This window comes from Papio anubis, chromosome 6, assembly GCF_008728515.1.
Source record: "Papio anubis isolate 15944 chromosome 6, Panubis1.0, whole genome shotgun sequence".
Taxonomy (NCBI): domain Eukaryota; kingdom Metazoa; phylum Chordata; class Mammalia; order Primates; family Cercopithecidae; genus Papio; species Papio anubis.
The window spans coordinates 34565535-34585997 of NC_044981.1; positions in this window are offsets into that span (position 1 = coordinate 34565535).

Here is a 20463-nt window from a genome sequence, read left to right on the forward strand (position 1 = left end):
TTTTGGCCTAACTGATAAAAGTACGGCTGGTGTGCTGATAATCCTTGTATTATGTTTTGGGGCTGCAAAGACACACACCCTGGTCTCAAGACACAACCTGATTTATAAGATACATCTCACATAACTCCGCGTAAGACCAGCGTGAGAGTCTCAGACATGTGGAAGCGTTTAGGAGAGACATGTTTGGTTGGGCAGTAATGAAAGCTTTCAGAAGCAGCAATTAATTCAAGCCTTGACAAATGGGGTTAAGAAAGACTTTATGAATTGTAAGTTGAATTAAAAAGACATTTGCAAAATATTTACAAAATATTTAGGGTGAAATTACAAGCTCATTCTAGAAAACATTTTAGAAATAAAAGTGGCCAGATGGGTAGGATTTTAGCACGCGAGGCTAAGAAGCGGAGGCAAAGTCAAGAGAGAGATTGTGTATATTCCAGCTCCAGTGACTAGCTGACCTCCCATGTGACTGGAAGCCGCTGAGGTGGCGAGCAGTATATCGGGCTTAAAAGCCCTGTCACTGTCACTCACTGTGTGACCCTGGGCCTCTCTGAGACTGATGTAATAAAGGATCCCGAAGACAGGGCAAGGTGGGTGCCATTCATATATGGCAGGTAGCAGCATTCATTGAAAGATCTGAACAGGGCAGAGACTTGACTGGAGCTTGGCAACTAACTAAACTCAAAGTTAAAAAGCAGGAGTGTTAAGACAGGATACTGGGTGACTGCTGGAGGGATCACTGTGGGTTTTGAAGGGAGGAGAAAGTATAGTTTTTTGATGAGTTTGTGTTGTCTATGGGACATCTAAGAAAAACCTCCAGCAAGCAGATGGGAGTTGAGCCCAGAGTTCAAGAGAAAGATGGGAGCAGATGACAGAAATGTGGGCACACTGGAGACCACCTGGGCAGTTAGAAGAATGGCCAAGGACAGCAAGGAAGGCGAAGGACAGACCCGAGGAAAGCCCCTTACATTTAAAGTCTGGGATTGGGGAGAGGGAGAGACAGCACCTTTGGAGGGGTCTGTTCTCCAGGGAGGGCCTCACAGGGAATGTCAAGCCCTCATGCCACAGATGGAAGGGAGAGGCAGGTCAGATGTGCTCGGCATCACAAACAGGAAAAGGCAGGGCTGGACCAGAACTCAGCACCCAGCCCTTCCTGCTCTCCACAGACTTACATATTACTCAAAGTAGGCAAAAGTGTCCTTAATAAATTTTATCAATGTTGTGATTGAAATTCATGAACTCAAGTCTAAAATGATACTGTGATATTGGGACGTGTGTTGGAGACACTCTGACTCTCGGAATAGAGAATCCCATTCTCCTAACAAGTTTTAAAAAATCATTGAAAGCATTTGCCAAAATCCCTGGTCAGCTTGGCTGCTTCCATTAATGTATTAGATGCCATTAGCACCTGAGTGTGAATGTGCCGGTGTTCAGACGGGCTCTCCTGACCTGGCTAGGCTCTGAGCTTCACTTTGAGAGAAGAGCAGGGGCTAGTGGCAAGACTGCCAAGATCGGAGCAGTGCTGAAGGAGAGATAGAGGGTGTGGGCCTTGACTACCCCGAGTCTGCAGGCCTCCCACAGTGTCTGCAGTAGGGCAGTAAGTGTGCAGGTCTCTGGTCCTGCTGGCGGCAGCCATCTGGCCTCTCCTGAAGCTGGGATGAGGGAAGGAGGTCTTTGGAGGAGGGAAGTGGTTTCTCCAAAAGGTGGGGCAGAAGTTTCTTACTCTGTGGTGAGGAAGAAGTGCCAGGGAGATACGTGCTGGGCTAGAGCTGGAGGGGAGTGCTGGCTCCACCCTGGTGATAGGGGAGAGCGGCAGGGAAGTGCTGGGGAGAGAAGGGCTGGGCCCCTGGTGAGGGCGCGACCTTCAGACCTGGCCCACGGACCTAGGTGAGGACAGGCGCTCTTGTTTTTGAGCCCAAATGTTGCATTTTCCAAGACCACTCTGACCCACCACGCTCCCGACCCTGGGCCTATACAACCCGCGAGACCCTATTGGGCACACACACACAGGCGGCTGGAAGTCCAGAGGAGCGGAAGAACAACACACCGAAAGGCACCAGCAGATGCCGACAGGCTATCCACTGCACGATGACGTGGAATTTGGCGGGGGGCGGTCGGAGTCCAGCTGCCGGGCAGCCCAATTCCAGGGGAACACCACCTTCCCACTTCATCCTCCTTCTGGCCTCCCCATTCACCTCATTAGAGCTACCTCCACTCAATAAAACCTTGCACCCATCATCCAAGCAAGCCCACAGGTGATCCTATTTTTCTGCTACACCAAGGCAAGAACCCAGGATACTGAAAGCCCTCTGTCCTTGTGATAAGGCAGAGGGTCTAATTGAGCCGATTAACACAAACTGTCTGCAGGTGGTTAAACTGGAAGAGCACACTGTGACACATACCCACTGGGGCTTCCGGAGCTGTAAACACTCAAACCTTAGACGCTGCAGTGGGGTCGGAGCCCACGCTCCCCATGACCTGCCTGTCTGCATGCTCCCGCTAGGGGTTTGAGCTACGGGGCACCAAAGAAGTGAGCCACAACCCCATCGCATGCCCAGCGAGGGGGATAAGGGAACTTTTCCCATTTCACTGGCACCTGGGGTGACCTTCTGTCTGCCCTTTCCCTTCGAGGGTGGCAGAAGGTAATCGGGGATACGTACGTGTGTGTGTGTGTATGTATACATACGTATTCTCTTCAACTTTAATAATAAGGCCAGAACTCCCAGGCTACACGCAAACACTCTACTACTGAGCTCTACCCCCATCACAGGCTACATAGAGTCAAAAAAGCTAATTGTCCCCAAATTTCAGAAGGGCTGTGGTGCTGTTTCCGAGAACATTTTGTGTCCTTTGCTTGACACCCGTAAGGCTGGTTGGAAGAGGGTGGATTCAGTTGAACTCCTGAAGCCGTGTCTCAATCCCTTCCTCTTCCTTTCTGCCTGGTATTGGTCCCTTTGGGAGATGCAGAAGCCATACTGGGGATGCAACTTTGATGGTTCCTCATGGGCAGGGAGTGTCACATAAGGACCCAGGGGTAGACCCCTTCCCTCCAGCTTCACAGTCCCAGGTGACACCTGAAAGCGATTTTATCTAAGCTGGTCATGAAAGATTATAAAATTTGTGGGAGTTTTTGTATGTAATGTGGGAAAATTTTTAAGTGCAAAGGAGAAATTAAGAACTGCCCTTATTCTGACCACGCAGAAATTACCATTTTAATGGTCTCTTGTTTTTTCTAGGTAGAGCATGTATTTTAGTTTCTTGTACTGGGTGGTTGAGAAGTCTGTTAGCTCTCTGACATCACTGTGGAAGTTCATGGTACAACGGGAATGCAAGTCCTCCCCACGCCTCCTCAGCCTAAGTCTGGCTTTTTCTCGCTTGCTGTGGATTGTGGACTGGCCCAAACCAAGCATTGCCTGTTTGTTCCTCTGTTTTGTTAAAATATTGCTAGTCTCCATAGCATTTGAAATTAGATGGGAGCTACATATCTTCATCCTGACAACTTTGCTCTCTCGGGTCAATTTCCATGGAATTCAGTCCTAGACCAAATTCTGCCCCATGTACAAACACCTAATGAGTGAGGAAGCTACCATATGGCCATATAATTCTCCTCTTGATTGAGAAGTTCCCACCTCTGCTTTCGGGTACAGCCATCAGCATCAGGAACGAAGATCACTCCACAGCAGATACAACATGCTTCTGAGGGCAGGACCAGTTAGTGGAGTAGTCAGGTCGGGAGCAGGAGGAACAGAGCCGGAACTTTGAGTATTTGCATGTTTTAGATATAGTTTTACATACAGTAACTCTGGCACACAAATCTTAAGTTTAATCTCTATGAGTGTTTATATGTGTACCCACCCATGAAACTGGGACCCAGACCAAAATACAGAAAGTTTCCAGTGCCCCAGAAGGTTCCTCATGACCCCGCCCAGTCAGGACCCCCTCTGCAAGTGTAACTACCATCCAGACTTGTATTGCCCTGAGTTAGTGTTGCTTGTTCTTGAACTTCACATTAATGGAATCGCACAGCTTGTGCTCTTTTGTGTCTGGCTTCTTTCATTTAACATTGTAGCTCTGAGCTCCACCCTGTTTTGCATGTGGCTATAGTTTGCTTTTTGTCGTTGCTGAGTAATAGTCCATCATCCAAACACACCACAGTTTGTGTATCCATTCTCCTGCTGATGGGCACTGGGTTATTTCTGGTTTAGGGCTGTTATAAATAACACTGCTGTGAACATTCTTGTACATGTCATTTGATGGACATAAGTGCTTGTATGTCCCAGGAATGGAATTACTAGGTCACGGGGCAGATATATGTTTAGCTTTAGTGGATTCTGCCAGTTTCCCATTCGGTGTTCAATTTACATTCCCTCCTGTATTCATCTGATCTTGCACAGCTCCCCACCTGTATTAGTCTGATCTCTCCCAGCTATGAATACATACCTGAGACTTGGTAATTTATATGAAGAAAAAAAGAGGTTTAATTGGCTCATGGTTCTGCAGACTGTATAGGAAGCATGGCTGGGGAGGCCTCAGGAAACGTAGAATCATAGCTGAAGGGGAAGGCGAAGCAGGCACATCTTACGTGGCCAGAGCAGGAGGAAGGGAGCAAAGTGGGAGGTGCTACACACTTTAAAACAACCAGATCTGGCCGGGCACGGTGGCTCACGCCTGTAATCCCAGCACTTTGGGAGGCCGAGGCGGGCGGATCACGAGGTCAGGAGACCGAGACCATCCTGGCTAATATGGTGAAACCCTGTTTCTACTAAAAATACAAAAAATTAGCCAAGTGCTGTGGCAAGTGCCTGCAGTCCCAGCTACTCCAGAGGCTGAGGCAGGAGAATGGCATGAACCCAGGAGGCAGAGCTTGCAGCGAGCCGAGATCATGCCCCTGTACTCCAGCCTGGGCGACAGAGCGAGACTCTGTCTCAAAAAAAAAAAACAAAAAACAACCAGATCTGAGTCATGATCCAATCACCTCCCACCCGGCCCTTCCTCCAACACTGGGAATTAAAATTCAACATGAGATTTAGGTGGGGACACATATCCAAGCCATATCAGAGTGTAGTTGCTCCACATCTGTGCCAACACACAGTACTGTCGGCCTGTGGCGTTTGCTCCAGACTCGCTTGTTGAGTGACTTCCATTAAGCTCCACTGTGCAGCAAGGCCTCTGTTTTCCTTTATAGTACTTTCTGGCTTTAGAGGGAGAGTTATGAACTGCCAAGGTGCTTTTCAACTGGGGAATCCTGATTGACAGGATGGTGAGGGGGGAGAGCTCCCTGGAGTGGATTTGCTGCTGATCCTGTCCTGGACGCCAGGGCATGAATGCACCTGGCTCTGCAGCCCAGGCTTCTCTTAGCACCCACTTCCGTACTATGGTGCCACCCAGATCCCTGCATGAGCTGTTTGGGAAATAGGGTCACACTGGACAGTCCTTTTTAGTTCAGAGCAACACAACCGTTCCCACCTCATCCTCCCCGTCACTGCCATTGGGCTCTGAGGACCCACTTCTGCTCGAGGGTTGCTTTTTTATTTTCTGTTTTTGTTTTCTTGAGATAGGGTCTCACTCTGTTGCCCAGGCTGGAGTGCAGTGGCTCGATCACAGATCACTGCAACCTGTGCCTCGTGGGGCTCAAGCGTTTCTCCCCGCTCAGCCTCCCAAATAGCTGGGACCACAGATGTGTGCACCACCATGCCCGACTAGACTAATATGGTATTTTTTGTAGAGATGGGGTTTTGCCATGTTGCCCAGGCTGGTCACGAACTCCTGGGCTCAAGGGATTCACTGGCCTTGGCTTCCCAAAGTGCTGGGATTACAGGCGTGAGCCACTGTGCCAGGCCTGAGGGACCCATTTTTGAATACAGACCCCAGCCTGTGTCCTGAGGTGTTATACTTACCAGTGGCGCAGAAAGGACCCCTGCGCATCGCACCCATTGTGTCCTTGTCTACTGGCTGATGCCCAAAATTCTACCCTTAGTGCTTCATGCTTTTACCTCTCAAGGGCATGATCCTTGGGGACATGGCAGTGACGCTGGTTAGAGTGGGCCTGTTTTCCTTTAAGTGACTGGTATCCCAGTGTGAACAAAGGATGTGTGAGCAGGTTTCGATAAGGCAATACAGCAAGGACACTGAGTCCTTGAGGGGAAGGTTTAAAAGGAGATGAAAAGGGCCTACTTGCAGCTGGCTGACCTTGGTGCCACAGACGCACATTTCAGCCATCAAGGATGAAGGCTCAGAAGACTCTGAAGCAACTTCAAAGGAATCGCTCGGATCACAGGTGGGGTGAAGGTTGGAGATAAGAAGGCAGGGCCAGGGAAAGAGACCCAAGGGAGCCTCATTTGGAAGCAGAGCTCTGGAAACAAAAGACTGCAGAGCCAGGGTCAAGCTGGGCAACTGTTTGAAGCCGGCCCCATCCTCAGGTGCAAGAAAGAGCATCCTCTGGGTCTAGGCCTGAGTTGTGTGCGGAGGACACAGGCTTTCCTGGGTGGGCCCTCAGGCTTCTGGCTCCACTCGTGCCTGTGGCACACACACAGATTTTGATAGCCAGAGCCTCGCCAGTCCTCCTTTTTCTGCTCCCTGTCTCTCCCGGGACCAGGACTTGGCCTCTCCCCTCTACCTTCCCTTTTCTTCCTCCTTCCCCTGTCTCCTTCTCTTTAAATTTTGTGATTTTTAAGTTCAACTGATTTATTGTCCCTCCTTGTCCCCAGCCTCCTAGTTCTCCTCCCCAGAGGAAACCAGTTTCACCAGTTGCATGTGTAACTTTCCAGAGATACTTTATGCACACGAATGATGTGCATGTCCCCTTTCTCTATACAAATGGTAGCATACTTTTTATACTGTTCTAGGCCTCAGTTAAAATTTTAAAATTAAATATCGAGTAGATACAAAAATAGTATAGAATATATATACATTTTAAAAACACTCACAATACAATAGGCCAGCATGGGTACCCACGCCCTGTTCTAGACAAAGAAGCTGGGCTTTTGAAACCATGTACCTCTCTCCAGGCCCACCTCCTCTTCCCCTAAATACTACCATGAATTTTACGCTTATCCTGCGCTTTTTGTTTCTTTATAATCCTACTGCTTGTTTATAATAGATTACAATAAATATATTTTTATACTAAATAAGATAAATGTAATAAACATTGTATGTAACGGACATAAATATATATATAACACATTAATATGGCATACCGCCTCACTTTTTTGGATTATGAACAGTTTTCTACAGCTTGCTTTTATTTCACCCATAATTATAGTTCTGAAGTTCAGTGTACTGATATGCATGTCTGGAGTTAGTTCATTTTTCACTCTTGTATAGAATTCCATTGCACGGGGATACTATGATTATCTTCATTGGACTATTTATTTATTAATAATATTATTGTTTTCTAATTTATTTTTTGAGACAGGGTCTCACTCTGTTGCCCAGTCTGGAATGCAGTGGTGCAATCATGGCTCACTGCAGCCTCAACCTCCAGGGCTCAAACGATTCTCCTACCTCAGCCTCCCAATTAGCTGGGACTACAAGCATGAGCCACCACACCTGGCTAATTTGTAAAACTTATTTTATAGAGAAGAGGTCTCACTGTGTTGCCCAGGCTGGCCTTGAACTCTCAGCCTCAATAGTCCTCCTGCCTCAGCCTCCCAAAGGGTGGCTTGTGCCTGCTGGGATTACAGGCATGAGCCACTGTGCTTGGCCTCACTGGACTATTTTAGGACATTGGGTTGCTTTCAATTTTGGGCTTCTAGGAACAGAGCAGGTACAAATGTTCTTAATTGTTTCTTCTGGTGTGTGTTGGGGGGAATGTTGGGGGGTGGGGGTTGGGTAAGAACTTCTCTAGGGCATTTGCAAGGTCACTGAGAAAGTACATTGTCAACTTCAGTAGATAATGCCAAAGTTTTAAAAAGTGGTTATAACCATTCACACACCCGCTAGTAGTTTGAGCATTCCTCTGGCTCCACTTCCTCACCAACACCTGCAATTATCAGCTTTTTAATTTTGTAGATGGTTTTGTGTGAAATTGTAACTCACTGTGGTTTTAGTTTTCATTTCCCTCGTTATGCATGCTGCATTGTTTTACTTAAAATATGTCTTGGTGACTATTCCATATCAGAGCAGTGAGGACTTCCTCCTCCTTTCTTGGCTGGAGAGTGTTCCATCGTCATATGAAAATCTTGTGGTCAATTTAACCCGTTCCCTATTGATAGACACTGAGTGGGCTCCAGCCTTTTGCAGTCGATTCTGCGATGCATAACTTTGTCATGCATGGTCGCCGGAAGCAGCTGCGTGGGGCTGCTGGACATGTAGGTTTCCATTTCACCATTTCCATTCCAAAGTCCATTCCTATCTTCCTTCCATTTGTCCCTCCACCATCCACCAGGCTCCACCTCCCACAAAACTCCTCCAGGGTATCTCTACCAGCATCTCCTTTTTCTTTCACCCTTTCTCCTCCTTCCTTCCTTCCTTCCTTCATGCTTCTTCTTCTTCCTTCCTTCCTTCCTTCCTTCTTCTCTCTCTCTTTCTCTCCTCTCCTCTCTCCCCCCCCTCCCTCCCTCCTCCTTCTTTTCTTTCCTTCTTTTTTTCCTTTTTTGATCAGGATGCCATCACCAGGCTGGTGGTGCAATCATATTCACTGTAGCCTCAAACTCCTGGACTCAAGCTATCCTCTTGCCTCAGCCTGCCAAATAGCTAGGATACCGGCTGCTGGCTGGCCTGGCCACATAGAGACAGGGTCTTGCTGGCATGGCTGCTTGGCTGGTCTCAAACTCCTAGGCTCAAGCAATCCTCCCTGCTCAGCGTCCCCAGTCACTGCCAGACAACTTTCTTATGAACATCCCCATCTCGAGAATTCAGGTTAGTATTAACTGAGGGATTAGACTTTGCCTGGCCCTGAAAGAGAGAAAAATAAGCTGACCACCACTCTAGAGAGTGTTTAGTCTCAAAAGTGGGCACAGTAACACACACACACACACACACACAAAACCAACCAACCAAACAAAAAAACAGGTTAAGGCAGACAAATCCCAACCCATCCCCTATGTGCTATGCCCTGGGCAAACCCTCTGACATCCCTCAGACTCAGCTTCTTTCTCTATGAAAAGGGACAATAACACTTACCTCTTGTGGGTGTGAGGCAGATGAGGGCCAATGTTAATAAACCACTCACATTCATGCACTCACTAGTCCAAGCTTTCATTGTTGTCAATGATAATTCTAATTCGAGCAAGCTATGAAGAGGCTATGACAGGCACAAAATCAGCCAGAGGGGAGCCCACATTGGAGGGGAGCCCACATCAGAGGGCGTCCTGGAGGAGGAGATGATTGAGCTGCTTCTATCAAGGTAAGCATTGTATAGGCAAGTGGGAAAATGTGCATGAATGCATGGTAGGGGATGGTGAGAAGATTCTTGAAGGAGAGATCTGCAAAATCAGAAGCATGGAGAGTGAGGGAGGAAAGATTTGGACGTGTTTGGGAACCAGTGCGTAAGTGGGGAGAGATGTGGATTGTAAAGGGTGTGGGACCTACTGCCCGAGAGGTGGCAAGAGCTCCATCTTTGAGAACTCCGTGGGCAAAACGAAGTCCTGGGGTGGGCCCAGGAATTGGCCCTGCACCAGAAATTCAGATGCACACTTGTGTTTGAGAATCGCTATTTTCATCTGAGGAAGGAGGTGCCGCCCAGGATGAAGGGATGTGGGGTTCAGTAGAGCAGGACCCTACTACCAGAGAGCCCAGCAGTTAGTCTGCAGGGGGCTTTGCTTTGGGAGGAAGCCTGGGGGCTGGTATTGCTTTTGACTCAAGATACTCACCTCCCCCAGCTCTGCTTTGATGTGGTATCCTGCAGGCATAAGGACTGCCATGAGCTGGCACCTGGGGCATTGCATGGGAAAGGAAAAGATGAATTGCATGTGCCCTCCAGGAAGTTTGGAAGCCAGTCTGGAGAGTGGGAAGCCAGGGCTGACTAAACATCTATAGCAACCATTTCCAGCTAAGAGCTTTAAACTCATTAGTCTCAATCTCCCAACAGTCCACGAGGGTTGGAGGCATTATGTAATTGTCATGTCCCTTTCCTGCACAGATTGAGCCCCAGAGAGGTTGAGTAGCTTGGGCAAGGTCACACAGCTGGGAAGTAGTGGAGCTGGAATTCACAAGTCCATCTGATTCTAGAGCCCATGCACAGTGTTTCTTTCTCTCCCTTCCTCTTCCACCTCCTCTTTCTCCTCCTCCTCCTTCCTCTCTCTCTTTTAGATATTGCATTTACATGGTCTCAAAATCAAAGGGTACAAAAGGATATACAGTGATAATCCTCCTCCTCCTATTTCCCAGTTTTCCTTCCTAGAGAAAACTAACGGTACTCGTTTCTTGCAACTAGCTTTAGAATATTCTATTCATATATAAATGAGAATATTCCATAGATATTCTTCCCCATTTTTTAGACCAAGAAAAAAAAAGAAAAAAAAAAAGGTGGCATCCTATATGTACTGTTTGGCACTGAGGTTTTTTTTTGTGTGTTTTTTTTAACCTAGTATTTATTGGTAGTCTTTCTGTATCAGTTCATAAAGAGCCTTTCCTTATTCTGTTTATTATCTGCATATTCAACTTATCCTCTATTTGGTGGATGTAGAGGGGGCTTCCGACCTTACGCAGTTACAACCCATTCTGTGTGAGCATCCCTGACCTCAGGTGCAGAAGGCATGAGCAGCACATCTGTCAGATAACACATCTGTCAGATAACACCCTAGAAGGGGAGATGCTGGTGCCACTCATTACCTTCTCCTCAAATCTGCTCACAGACTTAACCATAATGACACTTCTTTCTTCTATAATCTGGCTGCTCAGGCATGTTCCTCTGACAGCACTTTCTCCCACAGACTCTGTTGCCAAACTTGAGTCTGCCCACCACGTGCAGCAAAGCCAAGCACTGACATTGGGATTTGCAGCGAGAGAAAGCGAGGCATTTACTGCAGGGCACCAAGGAATGAGAGTCAGGCAGCTCATGCTTAAGTCCTGAACTCCTCAGTGGCTCACAGGTAAGGGTTTTTAAAGGCAGGGAGGCAGAGGTTACAGGCAAAGTCATAAATCAATTCGTGGAGGCTGTGTATCGGTTTGAACTAAAAGGGTGGGACACCTTGAAGCGGGGCCTGCAGGTCATAGGTGAATTCAAAGACCCTCTGATTTGTGATTGGTTAAGGAGGCAAAGCTTTGTCTAAAAACCTGGGGTCAGCAGAAAGGAATGTTGAGCTCTGGACTGTGGGCGTGACTTCCTCCAGGCCCCTCAGGAAGAAATGTTGAACAAAGAATGGTGGTCTGAGTTCAGTCCTCGGCTCCCAACTGAAGTCTCCGTGCCAGTGGATGGCATTTTGCACTGTGGGGGGCCTGGGTTTCTGAAAAACAACTCAGAAACGTACATTAAGATGTTATCTTAAGTTTCAATAGGGAACCAAGTATTTTGTGACTAACTTCCTTGGCTATTTTCTTAAAAAAGCTATTATTACCTTCTTGCTTATTGTGTTCATTTACTCTCAGAACTAGCTAGGTGCCTGGAATTTCCCTTGAAAGAACTCAAGATTTTCCTTTATTTCCATTCCTGGCAAGGGAATTATGCCTGGCAGGCCCTTAAACTCTGTCTCAACTCTGACTATCTGGATGCTGGTCCTGTCTTCTGGGCACTGCTGCGGGGAGGGGTGGGTGGCTCTGCCCCTGTGCCCAGCACACAGTAGTGGGCACTCAGCATGGGGGAGCTGCATCTGCTCTTCTGGGGCATTGTCATTTACCTTCAAGGAGCATTTCCTCATTTGGTCCTCACAACAGCCTTGTGGGTACCTGGCAGGAACCGTCATCCCCACATTACAGGTGGGCAAACAGGGGCTCAGGGACACCCTGATTTGGCCTTGGCCTCATTGGCTGAGGAGGAAATCCAGGCCCCCTGACTCCCCACACAGTCTCACTCCTCGCCCCGCCCCTCCACACTGCCTCCCAGCGGCTGCTGAAATGCAATTAGTCAAGGAAGGACCTGCTTTTCAGCTTTATACTGTCTTGTTATTCCACACACAGAAATACCAATGGCACAGGGCCATCTCAGCCTGTTTTTGTTTGCCAACAAACATGAGAAAGATTAGGATATCTAGCCAACATTTTGTGAGTCCTCACAACACTGCAGGCAGGTCTCTGTGCACATATGTGCTCATCTACTTCTCAGAAACAGAGGGGTGGGGGCTGGTATCACCCCTGCTGCACAGATGAGGATAACAAGTAGCAGGGAGCAGAGCCAGGGTTTAAACAGATCCCACAGTTTTGGATTTTTTTTTTTTTTTTTTGACAAGGTCTTTCTCTGTCACCCAGGCTGGAGTGCAGTGGTACAATCATTGGTTCACTGCACCCTCCGCCTCCCAGGTTCAAACGATTCTCCCATCTCAGCCTCCCAAGTAGCTGGGATTACAGGTTCGTCCACCACCACGCCCAGCTAATTTTTGTATTTTTACATGTTGCCTGGCCATGTTGTCCAGGTCGATCTTGAACTCTTGAACTCAAGTGATCCACCCACCTTGGCCTCCCAAAGTGCTGGAATTACAGGTGTGAGCCACCGTGCCTGGCCAGATCCCGTGTTCTTAATTCCTCCTATCAATCAATTACATTAGTTATAGGATACTGATAAATTGTCATTATCAATGTAATTCAAGCCTCTGCTGAAACGGTGGCGATCTACTTGGTATGATTTCAGAGACAACAGGAAGGTCCTTTACGCGTAAGAAACTAGACGCCTTCCCACCCAGCTTCGAGTCACTCACAATTGCACAACTCGAGCTCCATCCTTTTCGCCCATGACTTTGAGCCCCGTTGAAACAAGATCCTGCCAGGTGTTTCTCAGTCTTCTAATGCTCAGGCCTGCTTTTCGTGCCATAAACAGCTCTGTCCCTTTCTGTAGTTCTGATTATGAAAACAAAAGGTTCTTCCCACATGTAAAATTACACAGTACTCTTAAATATGTCTTCTCGAACTCCATTGCCCCATCCCAGACTCAGGACTAGCCTCCGGCGCGCTTACCGCTGTCTCTGCTTTCCGCACTCCCTGCAGATTTTAGCTCCCATCTCGTGTCCTCTCTCCAGCTCCTCCTGCCTCCTGCATGTTGGTTTCACCATCCACTTACCAGCCCCGCCGATGGTGCCCTGGCCTCCCAGTTCTTTGACCTCCTCTCCCCAGTGATCTTCTGGGGCTCAGCACTCAGGTTCACCGTCAAGCTTGAGCCCTCCAGAGAAGCCACTGTCAAACGTCTTTCCGGCTCCTACCTTGAAGCCATCGCCCCCTCAGGGCCCTACAGTCTACTGACCTCACCCCCATTCAAATCCCTACTCCCTCCTTTACCAGCCTAAATTCCAGGGTTAGTTATTCTAGTCCCTACCTTTTCTGTACTCTCCCCTCTGCACCCCAAGCTGGACTGTACTCGCTTGGCAAAACCCCAATCCAGTTAGATCCAGCTCTCTGCCAGCTCTGCCTGGTCTACTGTGTGTCTTACTTGCTTATTTTATTACCTCTGACACCCCCACCAGCATGTTGACCCCACGGGGACAGGGGCTATGTCCCTGCTACTCTGCCCTAGCAGCCAAAGAGTATCTGGTACATAGTAAGTGCATATTCATTAAAGTATATAGTTGAAGAACGATTTTTTTCCTGGGTGTGGAGAAGGATCTGAGAGCAGGTTTACCATAGTATCTGGAAAAAAGTAGAGGGTGGAAGTTGCATTGTGTCCAAGTGGGCTAGAGGAGGGTCGAGGAGGCAGGTATAAGGAGGCAAAGCCCAGGGGCTCCTTCAGTTTGCCCAAGAGAATGCCACCATTCTTTCCTAATTAGCTCTTTTTGGTCTGAGAGAAGATCTTAGAAGAGTATTTCATTCTTGAGCTCTAATCATAGGATTCTGAACCTTTACTAAACTGTTGCTTCCTCCAGTCTTGGTTACTTAAGGCTCCCGAGCCAACTTTTGGATGGCTGTGATTATCTGGGATGTCTCAGGAGTGACTAACCACTTACCTCTTCCAAGTTCTGAATTTTACAACAGGAAATTGAGCCCAGAGAACAGAAGGACACATGGGTGCTGCTGGTAGAGCCGGAACTGGAACCCAGATCTGCCTCCAGTCCCGGGCTCGTCTGCCACCGTGTGCCATGCCCTCTCTCTGTTGTCACATGCAATCACTTGCCTGATTGTCCACACCCTTAAAAGAAGCAGAGAAAATGTTTGGTGTAATCCACACTGAACACTCAGATGAACAATGCTGTGGGAGGGAGATGGTTAAAAAAAAAAAAAGTAAAAGAGGAAGAAAAGAAAAATGCAGCGGAGAACAGATTGAAGGATCTGACAAGGCTCTGGTGAACCTGCAAAACTTACTTCCTGGGCGACAGCACAGTTCTCGGGACTCTGCATGTAGCACCTCATCTACTCCTCCAGCAACCCTCTGAGGAAGGCTGTTATTATGTCTATTGTATTGAGACACAAGGAAGTAAGGAAGTTGTGTAACCACACACATTGTTAGGAAGTGACAGAGCCTGAATTCAAACCCTGCTTGACTCGGGCTCATGCTTTACAACCTTATTCTTTAGGTGTCTTAAATGCTGCACCAAAATTGCTTTTCAATTTTTTTTTTTTTTTTTTTTTTTTTTGAGACAGAGTCTTGCTCTGGTGCCCAGGCTGCAGTGCAGTGGCGCGATCTCAGCTCACTGCAACCTCTGCCTCCTGGGTTCAAGCGATTCTCCTGTCTCAGCCTGCTGAGTAGCTGGGATTACAGGTGCATGTGACCACGCCCAGCTAATTTTTGTACTTTTAGTAGAGACAAGGTTTCACCATGTTGGCCAGGCTGGTCTTGAACTCTTGATCTCAGGTGATCTGCCCACCTCAGCCTCCCAAAGTGCTGAGATTACAGGTGTGAGCCACTGAACCTGGCCAACTTTTCAATTTAAGCAAACTTCCCCCCCAGAAGACTGAGTCCTATTGAGAAGAACTGGATCTTCTGAAACAGGATGGGTGTGGGCAAGGTCGGTACTGCTTGTTGCACTGGATGCTGGCTGCATATCTGCCCTAGAGAGGCCCAACAGGGAAGGTGCAGAGACCAGGGGAGAGGGAACTTGCTCTTACAGAGTCCCACTTCATGCCATGTGTTTCCGTCCCTTAGTGCTGCTTAGTTTTCGCTAGGGGCCGAGTCATGGGGTCCCACAGCTAGGAGGTGGTATAACCTGCACACTTTCTCCTCCAAGAGACTTCCCAAGGCTTGTGTTACACAGGACATGATTAAACGTTACTAATAAGGCATTTCTGGGTCGTGAGCTTGGGGTTGGAAGTCATCTCAGTACATCCCAGCTGAGGCTCTGACCTTACATTCTTCCTTTTATTTCCTGAAAACTAAAAAATATTATACACACTGGAGTTTCCACTGAGATGAATAAAAGAGTTGGAACCAGCTTATCATCAGGTTTTGACTCCCAAAAAGGAAACAACTTGTTCTAATTTGCCAAACCTTAAGTCAAATACAGTTCTATTTTTAACCAAATTGTCCACAAGATTCCAAATTTGGCATTTTTTCTTTTTAAATATTAGTGAACTGATGTGGAGTTTCTAAACAGAGGATGCCCAGTGTGGCAGAAAATAAAACAATGGCCTTGGTGTTAGGACTCGTGGGTTCTGGGCCTGGCTCTGACTTAGGCTTGTGCTGTGACTTGGAGCAGGTCACCAGCCATCTCTGGACCTCAGCTTCAGTACCATGGAAGTAAAGGGTTTGTGTGTGATGAACTCTAGGCTCCCCTGAGATCTAACTAACATTCTAGGATAGGAACATGGGCTCTGGACTCAGACCATGAGAGTTTACATCCCTGTTTCGTCACTTACTAGCTGGTAAGTGAACAAGTTGGACAAGTTGCTTAACGACTCTGAGATCCAGTTTCTTCATATGTAAAACAGAGATTGATATTATCTCTGTCCTAGGGTTGCAAAGACAGAAGGAGAAAATTCATATAACTTGCTTAGCACAGAGTTCAAGATGAACAGAAAACGTGTTCAATAGTGGTTAGTCATTACAATGATGAGTTCTTTATATGCTATTACAAATAAAGGAAGAAGCAGACCATAAAAATCTGAGCCTCCGGCCGGGCGCAGTGGCTCACGCCTGTAATCCCAGCACTTTGGGAGGCCGAGGTGGGCGGATCACGAGGTCAGGAGATCGAGACCATCCCGGCTAACACGGTGACACCTCGTCTCTACTAAAAATACAAAAAATTAGCCGGGCGTGGTGGCAGGTGCCTGCAGTCCCAGCTACTCAGGAGGCTGAGCCAGGAGAATGGCGTGAACCCAGGAGGCGGAGCTTGCAGTGAGCCGAGATGGCGCTACTGCACTGCCGCCTGGGCGACAGAGACTCCGTCTCAAAAAAAAAAAAAAAAAAAAATCTGAGTCTCCGCCAATAAATGTTTATCAAGCACATATTCCTGATTTGCGGTGAACGCTTTTGGTTGGCTACCCAAACCATTCCCAGCCCCTTCCTTGCCATCTGCAACCACAGAGATTGGAAATCCAGATATTCTCTTTCCTGGCCTTGTTCTGCCACGTGATCATGCTTTGGCTGTGAGATGTGAGCTACTGGGTGGCTTCTGGGAAGTCTTTTGTTCCCTGCTAAAGTGACAGTCCCAAGAGAAGAGCCCCCGTGGTCCCTTCTGCTTCTCCCACCTTAAATATGAATACTGTATGTTATTTGGAGCTGTGGCAGCAGTCCTGTGATCATGAGGCACAGTCACAGGAAGGAAAGCCCAAAAGCTGAGAATATTATGGTGTAAGGCTGGAAAGAGCCCGGGTGCTGGGTGACATTGCTGAGCAGAGAAACCAACCCCAGCAGTTATTGGGTGTTAGACTTTTTGCTCTGTAAAAATACCACCACCACCCATGCTTATTTAAGCCAATGACAGTTGGGTATCTTATTCCTTGTAGCTGAGTTCATCCTGTCTCATACATCATTCGACAAATATTTATTAAGTGTCTACTAGTGGTAGGCACCATTCTAAGTATAGTTCATAAGAAGAGATAACCATCTTTAAGTTTTATAGTCTATTCAGGGAGACAGGCAAGTTGTTGTTTTAATGCAATAGAAATATAAGAGGCAGGCTGGGTGCGGTGGCTCACACCTGTAATACCAGCACTTTGGGAAGCCGAGATGGGCAGATCACGAGGTCAGGAATTCGAGACCAGCTTGGCCAATATGGTGAAACCCCGTCTCTACTAAAAATCCAAAAATTAGCTGGGTGTGTTGGCACATGGCTGTAATCCTAGCCACTTGGGAGGCTGAGGCAGGAGAATTGCTTGAACCTGGGAGGAGGAGGTTGCAGTGAGCCGAGATCACGCCACTGCACTCCAGGCTGGGTGACAGAGCAAGACTCCATCTCAACAAAAGAAAAAAAAAAGAAATGTAAGAGGTGGTACAACTGAAGTCTCTATATGTTAGCATAGGGGCACAAAGGAGGGGGTAAACTCTTCTGTCTTTGTTTGTAAAGGCTTTTTTTTTTTTTTTTTTTTTTTTTTAGACAGAGTCTTTCTCTGTTGCCAGGCTGGAGTGCAGTGGCGCGATCCCAGCTCACTGCAACCTCTGACTCCCCGGTTCAAGTGATTCTCCTGCCTCCGCTGCCCAAGTAGCTAGGATTACAGGCATACACCACCAGTCCAGCTAATTTTTGTATTTTTAGTATAGCCAGGGTTTCACCATGTTGACCAGGATGGTTTTGATCTCCTGACCTCGTGATCCATCTGCCTCGGCCTCCCAAAGTGCTGGGATTACAGGCATGAGCCACAGCGCCCGGCCTTCAGAACAAAAGGCTTTCAGAACACATACTTCATTTTGCTCACCAATGCATCTCCAGCAAGGAGAGAAGGCGAAGGGGCCGTTTCTAGTAGGGTAGGGAACCAACAGTTCTGTCTGAAACTTCCTCACCTTGGGTCTCCCGAACCCCTCACTTCATTTCTGATACTGCCACTATTCATTCATTCATTTAACTAAGCATTCATTCATTGCATTAGTCAGCTTTGGCTAGATCTTTTTGTTTTTTTGGAGACAGGCTCTTTCTCTGTCATCCAGGCTAGAGTACAGTGACGCCATCATAGTTCACTGCAACCTAGAACTCCTGGGCTGCTGGGGTAGGCTTCTCTGCTTAGCAATGTCATAGTAGATGCTTAATAAATACGTGTTGAGTGTGGTAACTGTTACTTCTGTTCATCCTGCACAAAGGATGATTGCTCTTCTATGCCCTTTTGAAGCTAGGTGTAGCTATGTGACTTGCTTTAACCAGTAAGATGCGAGCAGGAGTGATGCATGTCAAGTTCAGGTGGAAGCATTTCAGAGCTGGTACAGGTCTTTTTTTCTCTTCCCCCTGTTGCCAGTGAAGGTTTAGCTGATACCATGGCCAAATATATAAACTTGTTATTCCAAGTTACTGGTAGTTCAAGATTGTTTGTTACCACAACATAGCCAGGGGGTGGCTCACACCTGTAATCCCAGCATTTTGGGAGGCAGAGGTGGGAGGACAGCTTGAGGCCAGGAGTTCGAAACCAACCTGGGCAACATAGCGAGAGACTTGTCTCTTAAAAAAAAAATGTTTTTTTAAAATTAGCCAGGCGAGGTAGTGCAAGTCTGTAGTCCTAGCTACATGGGAGGCTGAGACAGGAGGATTGCTTGAGCCCAGGAATTCTAGGTTGCAGTGAGCTATGATGGCATCACTATACTTCAGCCTGGATGACAGAGCAAGACCCTGTCTCCAAAAACACAAAAAGACCTAGCCAAAGCTGACTAATGCAATGAATGAACGATTAGTTAAATTAATGAACGAATAGTGGCAGTGTCAGGAATGAAGCAAAGGGGTGGGGAGACCCAAGGTAAGGAAGTTTGAGGCAGAACTGTCAGCTCCCTATCCTAATAGAAACTGCCCCTTGCCTTCTCTCCTTCCTCCAGGCAGAGACTGCGTCACTGTAGAGATGGAAAATGCCAAATGAGGGCTTTCCTAGCCTCCCCTGCAGCTCAGGCATGGATGCATGACCCAGTTCCAGCTGGCAGATCCTGAGGGCTTTCTAGAAAGAGTTTTTTCTCCCCAATAAAACAAATAGTCTTGCTGTGTAATCCACTGCACATTGAGTTTTCTGTAACTTGCAGCCCAAAGCAGCCTAACAGTGACAGCATTGATTGCTGCAGTAACGCAGGGAGAGATGAGGCAGCCCTGAACACAGACCTTCATGGAGGGGAGAGAGAGGTGGGGATGGAGTAAGGAAGGCAGGAAGCGGAATTGGTAGGACTTGGTGAACGATTGGGTTCAGGGGTTGGGCTGTGTGTGTGCATAGCAAAAGGGGTCAAAAAACACCGGGGCACATGTCAGGGAGCCCAAGGGAAGAGACAGGTACTTAATGAAGACACCAACTCCACAAGACAGTCTATCTGAGGACCAAAGTGTGCTGTAGGAGTTGTGAAAGGAGGGCTGAGGACTCAGGGGAAGCCTCGTGGAGAGAGCAGGACATGAAGCATGTCTGGGCTTCGGATTTGAGTGGATAGAAGAGATGGTAATGTCTAGGTAGGCCCTTCCTGGTATATCTTAGACCAAATGTTACAGCTAGTACTTCACAAAAAATCTTTGCCTTGCAATTTTCATTTTTAACTTTGTTTCAACCATTTTCCTCTGTTGGACAGAAAGGCAATAGAGGGCTGGGCATGGTGGCTCACGCCTGTAATTGCAGCACTTTTGGAGGCGAAGGCTGGTGGATTGCCTGAGCTCAGGAGTTCGAGACCAGCCTGGGCAACATGGTGAAACCCTGTCTCTACCAAAATACAAAAAATTAGCCAAGCGTGGTGGCGTGCTCCTGTAGTCCCAGCTACTCGGGAGGCTGAGGCAGGAGAAATGCTTGAACCTGGGAGGCGGAGGTTGCAGTGAGCTGAGATTGGGCCACTGCACTCCAGCCCGGGAGACGGAGTGAGATTCTGTCTTCAAAAATCAATCAATCAATCAATCAATAAAGGCAATAGAGGGGGAAATCTAGTTCAATACCAAATATACTATGAATGTCAACATCATTTAAAATATGGCTACTCAACACAGCATTGGGTGGATACACTGTAGATCATTTTACTACTCCCTTACTCTGCAATGTAGCTTTACAATGCTTGAATAGTTAAAATAATGCTGTGGGGAGCTCTTTTGTTTAGAGTTAGGTTATTTCCTTAGAATATATTTCCACAAATGGGATAACTAAGTCAAAGAAATATTGAAAACAGTGAGTCTCACCTAAGACACAACTGTTATAATTCTTGATAATTTTTTTTTTTTAAAAGACAGAGTCTTGCTCTGTCACAGACTAGAGTGCAGTGGTGTGATCATAGCTTACTGTAGCCTCAAATTCCTGAGCTGAAGCAATCCTCCTGCCTTAGCCTCCCAAGTGGCTGGGACTACAGGAATGCATCAC